Source organism: Monodelphis domestica, chromosome 4 (assembly GCF_027887165.1).
Source record: "Monodelphis domestica isolate mMonDom1 chromosome 4, mMonDom1.pri, whole genome shotgun sequence".
NCBI classification, from domain to species: domain Eukaryota; kingdom Metazoa; phylum Chordata; class Mammalia; order Didelphimorphia; family Didelphidae; genus Monodelphis; species Monodelphis domestica.
In genome coordinates, this window is record NC_077230.1 from 110,447,757 (window position 1) to 110,459,036 (window position 11,280).

At 37.3% G+C, this 11,280-nt stretch overlaps 1 protein-coding gene across 5 annotated transcripts in view; it reads left to right on the forward strand.

Annotated features, from left to right (window-relative positions):
- The first annotated feature begins 429 nt into the window (after positions 1-429).
- Positions 430-11,280, forward strand: part of WDR33 (WD repeat domain 33) — a 110,249-nt gene continuing 99,398 nt past the window's right edge. Inside the window, exons 1-2 of one of the 5 annotated variants that reach the window (XM_007493982.3) lie at positions 430-485; positions 1,322-1,678. The gene's annotated coding sequence lies outside the window, so the exon portion shown is untranslated. Of the gene's footprint in view, positions 486-1,321; positions 1,679-11,280 lie in introns of those variants that run through there. The other 4 variants (XM_007493983.3, XM_056793704.1, XM_007493984.3 and 1 more) reach the window with 4 other exon arrangements.

Sequence of the window (11,280 nt, forward strand, 5' to 3'; positions counted from 1 at the left end):
TGATGAGAGTAAATGTTTTTTGAGATATTTGTACAATTATACCGTGATGTGAAAATATCTATGATTTCTTTTGATGACAGTCATTTGATATTTATGTTTTTATATTCTGTTGCTCATATTCATAATGGAAGTAAATGCAAAATTTCAGGTAGCAGTTAGGGAAAATAAAGATGCAACTTTTTTTTTCCCCAACCAAGCTGAGATCCCCTGAATTCTATCCATGTGGACTCCAGATTAAGAATCTCTGTTTTAGAGGGTGGGCAGGCATTTGTATGTGTTAGGTGTAGCATGGGGAGAAGGTCTGGCAAGTACCTCTTTGAGCATTCACAATTGTCTGGGTATCATGGGAATTTGTTAGTCCAGCTTGTTGTAAATCATCTCTCCCTGATGACCTCAACCATCACCCTGACAACCATTGTACCTCTTTTTCAAAACAGGAAAAATTGGTGTCTAAGGTCAAAAGACCTTGCCAGGCCTTGTAAGTGGTAAGTCACTAATATTTATGAAGCTGGTTATCTCTTTTGGTTAGGGCATAATAATAACATAGGGGCCCCAGTCACATCTATTCAAGGTCTGTTAATTTTTCTGTGTTTCATAATCATAGACCACTTCTATATACCTAGTTTTTCTGTGTTTCATAATCATAGACCACTTCTATATATCCTGTTACTAGTCACAAGGAGGGCCTAGAAAGAAAGTGTGAGTGGTTCAAGTGAAACTCCTATTCATTGCTGGAGCCACATTTAGTTTACCACTATTCTGGGGGTTCAAAAAACATCACCTTTCAATTATTGAGGATAGTACATCATTAAGCATTCCTTTGGTCTGGTAAAGAGATTTAGAACAATTAAGGACCAGGTTTTAAAAAAATAGATATAAGTATAGAATCAAAAATATGAGAGGGTCAAGGAGTTCCCAAGAAATTTTCTGGTGCAAACCCCATGCTTTCAGGCAAGTAAATTATTATCACCATTTTATAAATAAAACAACTGAAGTCTAAACAGGTTATTCAAATCTTGGCCAGCTTCCTAAAGCACCGGCAAATCTTAAAGAGGCCTTTTTAGGGGTCTGTGAAAACAGGTACTGACATCCAGGTACGGATATGATCATCAGTTCCGAGATAAAATATTATAATATTCCTGAGAAGTTATATGCAATCTGAATTTTGGTTAATGGTTTATTTTAGATGTACCCAAACCACTTAAACCTTTTCGCTAGCAGGTAATACTTTAGTAAAGTGAATAAGCACTTCCTGTGTTAGTAAATTAGGGAGATTCGCATTTCCGGATTTTTAAAAAAGGTACGCACCTCTCCTCGTTAGCTGTAACAAAGGAGAGTCAGAAACACCTCTGCAGATTTCAGAAAGCTGACAACTTCCTCACCTGTGCGCATGCTCTGATCAAGCCTCGACGCTGACTGCGCCTCTGGCCAGCTGAATTCCGCCTCCGCACCCTCTGACCCCGAGGCGTACCAGGTACGTAATGACGCAAAATCGTGCGCTTGGTTGCTCGGAGGGGAAGATGGCGGCCAGCTTGGGCCGGTGAGGCTCCTGTGGTGGATAGAGAGGCAGTGGAAGTGGCGGGAAGGGGCTAGACGGCAGAGACCGCTGAGAGGGACTCAAGGCCAAAATCTCCACCTTTAACTTGGGCTAAGGGGACCCCAGCCCAGAGACTGGACGGTGAGTACGGCGCCGGTCGGGGACGCGGGGCGGCGTGAGGCGGTGGCGGCTCCTTCTCCGCCATTTTCAGGCCCGGCCGTTGCGTGCTTTGGGACCGGGAGGAGCCTTCGCCGCCGCAGGTTGTCCCCGGGACCGAGGCTGGGGCTGGAGTAAGGACGGGGGTGGGGGCGGACTGCGGAAACCGCCCCTGTGGGGGACGCAGCCCCTGCAGCAGGAGGAGGGGAGCCGGTGGGGACGAGGCCCGGTTCGGGGGCGTGGAAGGCCCGGCGTGAGCGTGGAGGCGGGGGCCCCGGAAAACCTCTTAAGTTTTGTGGTGGGAGGCGCTTCCATAGCGGTGGAGAGTCGGCGGTGCTTTGCCCTAGACTTGAGGCGTGGAAGGGAGTCTCGTGGGCGTTGTGGGAAGCGTCTAGAGCCTCCCTCACCGGGGTCTGGGGCCCGAAAGCAACGTGTGTCATTCTTGGGTCGCTGGTGGGGGGGGGGTTGTTGGGAGGGGAAGGCCCTTGTGTGCTCTGTAATGAAATCCACTTTTAGTCGAACTAGTTCCTTTTTAAAGATGTTTGTCCTTTTTTTACTGCCTCTGGGTCCTATTCTAAACCACTGACCAGTTATCAGTCAACTTAATATCTACAATCATAAGCCCATCCTCAGAAATACTAAATGTTAGTCACTTGGGCTTTGTACTTGTAAGCTTTATTTCCTGAAGGTGGTGCTGCTTCATGGGGGGGGGGGGTGAGAAACTAGTGGGGGGAGGGAGTCGACGCCGGCAATTGTGCAGCCGGATCCAGTAAAGCATTTGTTTCTGGGCCAAAACCTTGATGACAGGAGAGTGTTTTGTCGTATTTCTGCAAATTACTAGCTAGCTGCTGAAACCAGAGTCTTTTAGAAACAATTGCAAATATTATTTTACTATTAAATCAAAATGAAAGCAAATGCGGTTATTTGAAAAGCGCTTATATCACTATGCCTGACACAGGCGCTATCTAAATGCTTATTCCCTTCCTTTCCCCTGCTATTAAGATCTCTCTCTCTCTCTCAATATTGAGTTTAGAAGGGAACTTTCGAGGTACCTAGGACTTTTTTCCCCCCAATAAGTCTTAAAATCTATTGCTTAAAGAATTAAAGAAATGTTAATTATTCTGTTTTTAAAAACAGCACTGTCAAAACTTCTAAGAACTCTCCCTTATAACAAGCACAGTTAAGCAAAATTATAAAGCTGTATATATTTCTCATAGCTTTAATAAATCTCACAATTTGGATGTAAAGTAAAAGAAAGGGTAGACTAGAGACTGGGTATTAATGGTAGAGATGTCTTCAGTTACCAGTGTTAATTAAATATTAAGATATTGATGGAAATGGTCAGAAATATGCAGCATTTTCCATCCTGACAGTATAGGAATTTTATCTGCCTGTTTTAAGTAATTTTGTTAGGGAGGGTTTGGAGATAAATATCACCCATTCTGACACTGAGAGCTTACCCAATTTTAAAACTATTGCTTGGAATGGCAAAAGTTTTTTCTCAATTATATTTCATCCCAGTGAATAGCCTCAGACCACCATTAAGCTTCTTGGTCAAGTTTCTAAAGTTTTGTTTTAAAATGTGGGGAAGAATCAAGTTACTGTTACAGCTCATCTCCTGGACATGAGTTTGGCTTAAATGTTATTGGCAGATTAAGTAATACAGTGGCAAAGCTTTAGTTGTGGGAGAAAGGCTACTCTAATATTGATGGGTTTAATACACTAGTAAACCTAACTCAAGTTGATGACATTCATCACTGAAGTAATTTCTAAGTTTTGTAGTGGAGGGAGACACTGACTATATGTGGTATATGCATGTATTTTTACAGGACACTTTTTACTTGAATCCAATTCTTAACAGTTAACAAATTTGAATGCTTCCATTGTGTAAAGTCCTGTGTGGGACTTAATAATTAATCAACCATGGTTCTTACCAATAAGTATTTTACAGTCTTGTTGGAAAGACAAAGTCTACATATGTGAAATAATTAGAAAGGATAGTATATATGATAAAATTAGAGTAGTATGATCGTGATTGTAATTGACACTATAGTTTCTAGGGAAGGCTTCTTGTGTGATTTGAATACAATCTTGAAAAGTAGAAATACTCTGGATCTTTAAAGAAGAGGAAGGAAAATGCATTCTAGATAAGGGGGATAGTTTGGCCATGGTATGTCTAGGGGTTAGACCCGTGGAGAACTTTTGTACTAGAGGGTGGTGAGAAATGAAGTTTATATTGGATTAGATAGGCTGTTGGAAACTACCGTCTATAGGATTGTTTATTTTATACAGTTGCATTTTCCCTCCCTTCAGGTTTGTTTTCTCTATTCATCTTGTCTTTCTTGACCCAGCTTTGTCCCCCCAAGTAAAAGGCATGTTCTATGTTCTTTTGTCAGGCAATGTTCTATACCCATCCTTTAAATTGCAGCTCAAGTATTTCCTGCATACAATCTTTGTAGTTTATTATAGCTCATCCTGTGTACTAAGTGGATAATGTTAAGGTAAGTTTTTTGTAGAGTTCAAAGCTGTTTAGTGAAAGAATGGCATAATGAATAGAAAATCAGTCTCAATCAGTTAGACTTAGGTTCAAGATTTTGAACCTACAGTTCACAGTAGGAATATTAACTGGGTGACAGTGCAACTGTGACAATTGTCAAGCCTAAGTTGCCAGAAGAGTTTTTTGTTTTTATTGGTAGAGGAAATTTCCTTATTGGTAACTCCCTAAAACAGAGAAATCACTTTTTTTTTTGCACCACCAAAAATAAAAGTTCATACTGTGTGGAGTGGAAGTTTAAAGGGACCTTGAAATATCAAGGTGTACCCTCTTTAGTCACTTTTTCAATATAAGGACAGGGAGAACCATCAATTAAAATGCAGTGCTTTATTGAGAGAGATGTGGGTTGCTGCCCTGCCTCAAGTCACTGACCTAAGACAAATACACCCCCCTCCAAAGATTTACAGAGAAGTGTGGGGCACTGCCTCAAGTCATTGACCTAAGACCAATACCCCCAAATTGACAGAAAATTCACTTATTTATTGGAGAATCCTCATACAATCAATACTCCCTGAAAGGGATTATAACATTTTTACAATGGTTGAAGACAGGTTTTAATCCAGAAGTAAAGGACAGGAATATTATACAAAGAGGAGTTGAGGGCTGAATTGATTACCTGGGAGGTTGTTATTTTATAATAGATACTAGTGAATCATTCCAGCCATGGGGCTTGACCACCTGGGAGAAGCCTCTAATACGATGGGAGAAGATACGATCATTGAATAATTCAGGATCTAAGACAAAGTCAGTCTGGGACCTCCTTAAGACTAGTTCCCAGACAGACACCAAAGACGCAACCCCAAACACTTACAGGCTGTGAGGTCTTATGCTAGGAGAAAGATGGGGTGGGGGTAACCTTGTGCCAGAAGGAGGATGGGGATGGGTGGGATGGGAACTAGCTTTACTAACTTCTTGGAGCTATTAATAACTATTACCTTGAGAATAATGCACTAATTTTCTCACTCAACACAATATTATAAGAGTCAACTTTTTTTCAGGCACAAATCCAATTCTCTGTTAAAATTTGTGTCCAGAAATTTTCAGTATAGAAAAATGTTTTGTAGATCTTTATTGATAAGGATCTAGATTAGGAATCATTCTACTAGTCTAAAGGCCACTTAAAATCTGTGATTTTCATGTTTCTTATTTCTAGTTTATCTTAGTTGTCTGGGTAGGTCTTTTAAAATAGTGAAAACTGGATGGAGCTAATTCTACTTTTTCCACTTTTAGTGACATCTTCAAAATGTTTGAATTTATTTCAGTAGTTTAAAATTTTATTTCAAATATTTAAAACAGCCTAGCTAGAACTGTATCAGCAGCTGGCACTTTATTAAATACAATACATGTTTTTATTTTAGGGCAGTGCAAGATGATGGCTTGGATCACATAAAGATACTTATATACATATGCATATATGTATACTTTGTACCAATACACTGGGATTTCTAGAAGTCAAATTAGTAAGCATTTATTAAGTACTTATTTTGTGCCAGGTATTGTACTAAGCATTGGGAATACAAAGAAAAGCAAAAACTTCCATTTTTTTTGGGATCTTACTGACTAATGAGGGAAACATAACTGTACAGACGAGATAGATACAAGATAAACTGGGGAGAATTATCAGAGGGGAGGCAGCATTAAGAGGGATTGGGAAAGGCTTTTTACAGAAGGGATTTTAACTGAGGCTTGTAGGAAGCCAGAAAAGTTGGGAGGTCAAGATGAGAAAGGGAGTGAATTTCAGATATGGGGTACAGCTAATGGCTGAGGAAGAAAACTGCAAAGGTAGGAAGAAACCAGGTTATGGAGAACTTTACAAGCCAAACAGTGTTTTCTGTTTGTTTGTGGAGTTGATGGAATAGGGAGGAGAGGTCATTACAAATTTAGGCTTTAGGAAAATCCTCTTGGCAAGAGCAGTTTCCATTAAGTGATGAGGTCAAAGTTAGACTTCTGTCTCAGATAAGAATAGAGTAAGAAGAAATGAATTGGAGGCATTGTTCTACGTAGATAGCCTTCTCTTAAGAGTTTAGCCAGAAGAAGGAGAAGGAAATATAGGATGGTAGCTATACCAAGGATAGCAAGGATGAGAATAGGGAAGATATGAGCATTTTTGTAGGTAATAAGGAAACAGCCTGTAGACAGGGAGAACTTGAAGATAACAAAGAATGGGGATGAGACAAAATGAAATGGAATGGGATTATTTATTCTTGTAGAGAGATTAATTTGGCAGAGAGGACTACCTTTTAATGTGAAACAGGGGGAAAAAGGAGAGAATGGCAGAAGACATCTTAGTGATCAAAAATGAGAGATGGGAAGGGAAAAAGGGAAGCCCATGGTGAAAGACCTCAACATTTCCAGTAAAATACAAATTGAGGTTCTGAGGTGAGAGGAGTTGGGTTATTAAGAAACTTGGGAAAGGTTTGAGGGGTGACAAAAATACTTGAAAATACACCTTGATGAACAGGATAGTGAATCAGTTGGGGGCATGTAAAAGGATTGCCATGCTGTAATGAGGGACTAGTTAGGATAAAGTAACATAAATCCATATGAGACAGCAAGATAGTTTTGTGACTAGAGTACTACTGATCCTAGAGTCAGGAAGACTTGAATTCAAATCCAGCCCCTAGACACTTAATAACTGTGTGACCCTCAGTAAGACTCTGTGTACCTTAATATTCTGGAGAAGGAAATAACAAGCCAAATCTATATCTTTGCTGAGAAAACTCATGGGCAGCATTGGTGTGCTATGGTCCTTGGAGTCACAAAGAGTCAGACACAACTGTATAACAACATAATAAATTTGTAGTGGATCCAGTCAGTATGATTTTTGCCAGCATCATTCAGCGGTGTGTAGGGACAGAGGCAGGGTATAGTGGTAGAAATCCAGGACTGTGCCTGGATAGGATATTTTACACTAGAATTTGTATGTAAAATATCTGTTTTATATTATTTTAACTTCAACCTTAAATTACCCAATTTTCATTTAAATTCATATGCCTTAGATAAAAGGCTTTCTTTACACTAGACTTCAGGTCCTCACTGCTAACCTAAGCATCTAAAAATTAAAACAGTTGAATTTTAGTGGGATTGAAATAGTCATAAAGATGATTATGGATATCAGTGGAGCTTCAGATCTTAATAGAAATGGGGCCCCAGCTAGATAAATTTAAAAAATAGATATTTTTTCACTTTCAAATTCTCTCATTCTCTACCCCGTTACCACTCATTGAGAAAGCAAGAAGAGAAAAAAAACTTGATAGATTTTGAAGGTGTTTCCTGGTCACAGATTTCTAAAAAAGTGTGACCTTAAGCTCATTTCTGTATGTTTCAATACTGTTTGCGTAGAATAATTTGAAAAAAAATTGATTTATTTTTCTCATCTTTTAATTGTGGGGAAGGACTATAAACTGGTGCTTTGTGATCATTTTCACTTCCACAGTCTATGATCAGTCTTATTTGATAGTATTTCCCTTCACATGTTCCATCCCAGTCAAACTGGTCTGCCATCTGTCTTCTCTTATATGCCGTTGTACAAGTGGTTCCTTGGAAGTGTCTGGTTTATTGTACTTCCATAACAATTTCAACTCTAGAATCTCTTTTATCTTCCTTCACAAGAAAGACAGCTCAGGTGCCACAGAAGGAAGTCCTTTCCTAATTCTCTGGTGTTCGATTGTGACCGATTCTCTATAACCCCATTTGGGGTTTTCTTTTGCAAAGATACAGGAATGGTTTGCCATTTACTTTTCCAGCTCATTTTATAGATAGGAAACTGAAGCAAAAAGGGTTAAGGGACTTGTCCAGGATCACACAGCTAGTGTCTGAGACCAGATTTGTACTCAGTAAGGAGGAGTAGGAGTCTCCAGACAGATTTGCCACTCTATCCACTGGTGTCTAACTGTCCAATTGCCAATGTTTTGTTTCACAATAGATGTGAAATTTTGTATACCAATACAGTAACTTCAAGGATAAGGACTGGGTTTTTTGTTTTTGTTAGACCCAGAACCTTTCACAGTGCCTTGCATATATAGCAGGAACTTAATATATATTAAATATTGGTTTAATTGAATGGTTCTGTGAAATGCTTTTATTTTTAGACACTAAGGGGAACGTCAAAGTTTTCAAAGAAATTTCAGTCACTGTATTGAGAAACAACCCCTTTTTGACTTTTAGAAATTTCAAAATCGTGTAACAATTTCAGATTATTTGATATAATCACTATATATAAGCAATTTGTTCATACTTGAATTTGTGGTGAAATGTCACCAAATTTTAAACAATATGACAAAGAATATCCTATTGAAATACTCTTACTGCAGGGCCTTCTTTTAGTGGAGTACAAGTTATAGTGAGACTTTAACCATCTGGAAAGGCTTTGAATATAGATCCTGTGATAGATTGTATGTCTATTGCCTGGTGATCAGAACTTATTACCAAGGTTAGGGTGGTGATAAATTTTTAGGTTTCAGCAGCTGGTTGCTGAAGTTGAAGTATCTCTGCTGACCAAATTACAGATCCATGAATTATGAAATATAGAATACAGAATATTATTAAATATAGAATATTATTCATATAGAAATATATGAAATATAGAATATAAAAATATAGGGAAAAAAGAATATTTTACACTTAGTTTTTTTCAAGCTTAAGTTTTCCACAGAAGTCACATGGGTATAAGAGATAATGTACAGATCTCTCTACCACTCTGCCTCCTAGAAATATCTATACTTATAAAAAGGAATTAAATAATACACCCTTAAGAGTCTGGTTTCTTTACTTTATCTGGAATGAAATGCTGTCATTAATAAAAATGTAAAAAAGGTGTCAAAGAAATTAATAATAAATATAAGGGAAACATGTATATTTTTAAAATGGAAAGAAAATAAATAAAAAGGAAAATATATGTACTTAGAAAATTGTCTAGTGGATGAATGAGTATGGTATTCAGCTTTTACCAGAAAATGGTAAATGTTATTCAGATTCATTTGACTAAGTGAATAGGCCATAGTTAAAATTTCTTACAATGAATATTTACTTTGAAAAGTAAACTGATTTAGGATATATGTATAAAAATTGTTTATTCTTGTTATTGTTATTGTAGACTATGGCCATAAATGTTAGTATAAATTATTCTCTACCAGAATTGGTTAGGAAGTTAACTTTATGTTTAGGAAGCCAAAAGCTTTCATTATGTAAGAAGTTTCATGTACCTATTTTATAGATTCAATCTATTTCCAACCTTTTGTTAATTTAGCTCTTTTGGAAAGCGTGGAGAAAAAGTAATAAAAAGCACTATATTAGATTAATAAATTAACATTTTCAACTCTCTCAATCCACCAAACCACCTAACTGTCCCCAGAACTATACTCTTAAGAGGTGTGTCTTATTTAAAATATTTTTTAAGTTACCTTTCCCTCAAGCCTAATGCCCTCTTCCTCAGTATACTGAAAGCATCCTCTTTAAAAGTATTTTAGGTAGAAATTGGTTTGGTCTTTGATAATATTAACGTTTTTGAAATGTGTTCCTTGTGTGAGTTGATAATTGTCTAAAAGAACCAATCAGAACTAGAGGGTATGCTGGTAGTCTCATTAAAAATAGCAACTTTTTTTTTCTATTCTGATCACTTTTTTGTAATCTTTGCAGGGAATTATTTCAATTTTATGATATCCTCTTTCTAGTCTATTAAATTCCATTGCAAGCTGGATATCAGGCCAGTTATTTGTTAGATATATTTAATTATTGATGTAAAGATGAATTACTTTGAACTCTTAGTAGGAACATTCCCAGGTTTTCATATACCTGTGCATTCCATACAAATCATAGAAATTTAGAGCTCAAAGTAAGGAAATAAGGAAATCCGAATTGCTTCAAAGTTATGATTGGTTAATGGTAGAGTTGAAATTAGAGAACAGGTTTTTTGACTAGCTTTTTTTTTGACAGTCCAGTGTTCTTTCAATTATTTTAAATTAAATTAAGAAAGTACTTTTTGTAATATAATTAGAGCCTCATTTAGAATTTGTCTTCAGATGATACCTAGTTTTGTTAACTGTTCTAATTTTAGCAGCCATTCAAAAAACTTTTACAGATCAGATTTAATACTTTAGTGGACTTGCAACGGAAGCTTTTGAAGTATTTTAATTTTAGCAAATTTCTGTTTTAAGTGACTTGTAGAACTTTGATCAAGGGCTTTGGCTGAAACTTTCTTAGGAGGTAATTTTCCTTATCCCCTGTTTATGTTGTTAATTGTTTTTTCTGTTATACTTTAATTTTTTTTTTAAACCCTTACCTTCCATCTTGGAATCAATTCTGTGTATTGGTTCCAAGGTAGAAGAGTGTTAAGGGCTAGACAGTGGGGGTTAAGTGACTTGCCCAGGGTCACACAGCTTGTTGGAAAGTGTCCAAGGTCAGATTTGAACCTAGGACCTCCCATCTCTAGACCTACCCAGTTGTTAGCTACCCAGTTGCCCCCTATACTTCAATTTTAAGATTACATTAAAATGCTTTTCTTTCTTGAACAGGCAGATGTGCATGTATATCCTTGGAATTAGGGGCATTAAAAAAAATTAACCATTAAGGTGCCAGTGGTTTTGTAGTGAAGATCTTTACAGTAGAGACAAAAAAGAGTGATTAGGAATTTGAGCAACTTATAGTTAGAGCTCTTTTTCTTTGGTCTAGAAATACAGGTTTTGAATGTAGCTTTAATAGATTTAGCCCTCTAGCCTTAATCAAACTCATCATCTCATTTCAGTTCACTTGCATGTTGTGCAATATTTAAGTATAAGAATATTTTATATAATTACACAAAGATTTTTGAAAGGTACATGGGAAAGACTGTGAGTAAGAATACCAGTCTTTGAGTCAGGATTACCTGTACTGATATCCTATATGTACTAATAATGCCTTTTGTGACTCTAGGAACATCAAATAATCTCAGTCACAAGGCACTTGTAAGACTCAAAGTTGTAAGTTTCAAAACAGTTGCAGATCTTCATTTTAGGCGGAATACTACAATTAATTTTGAAAACTATTGTGAGACTGA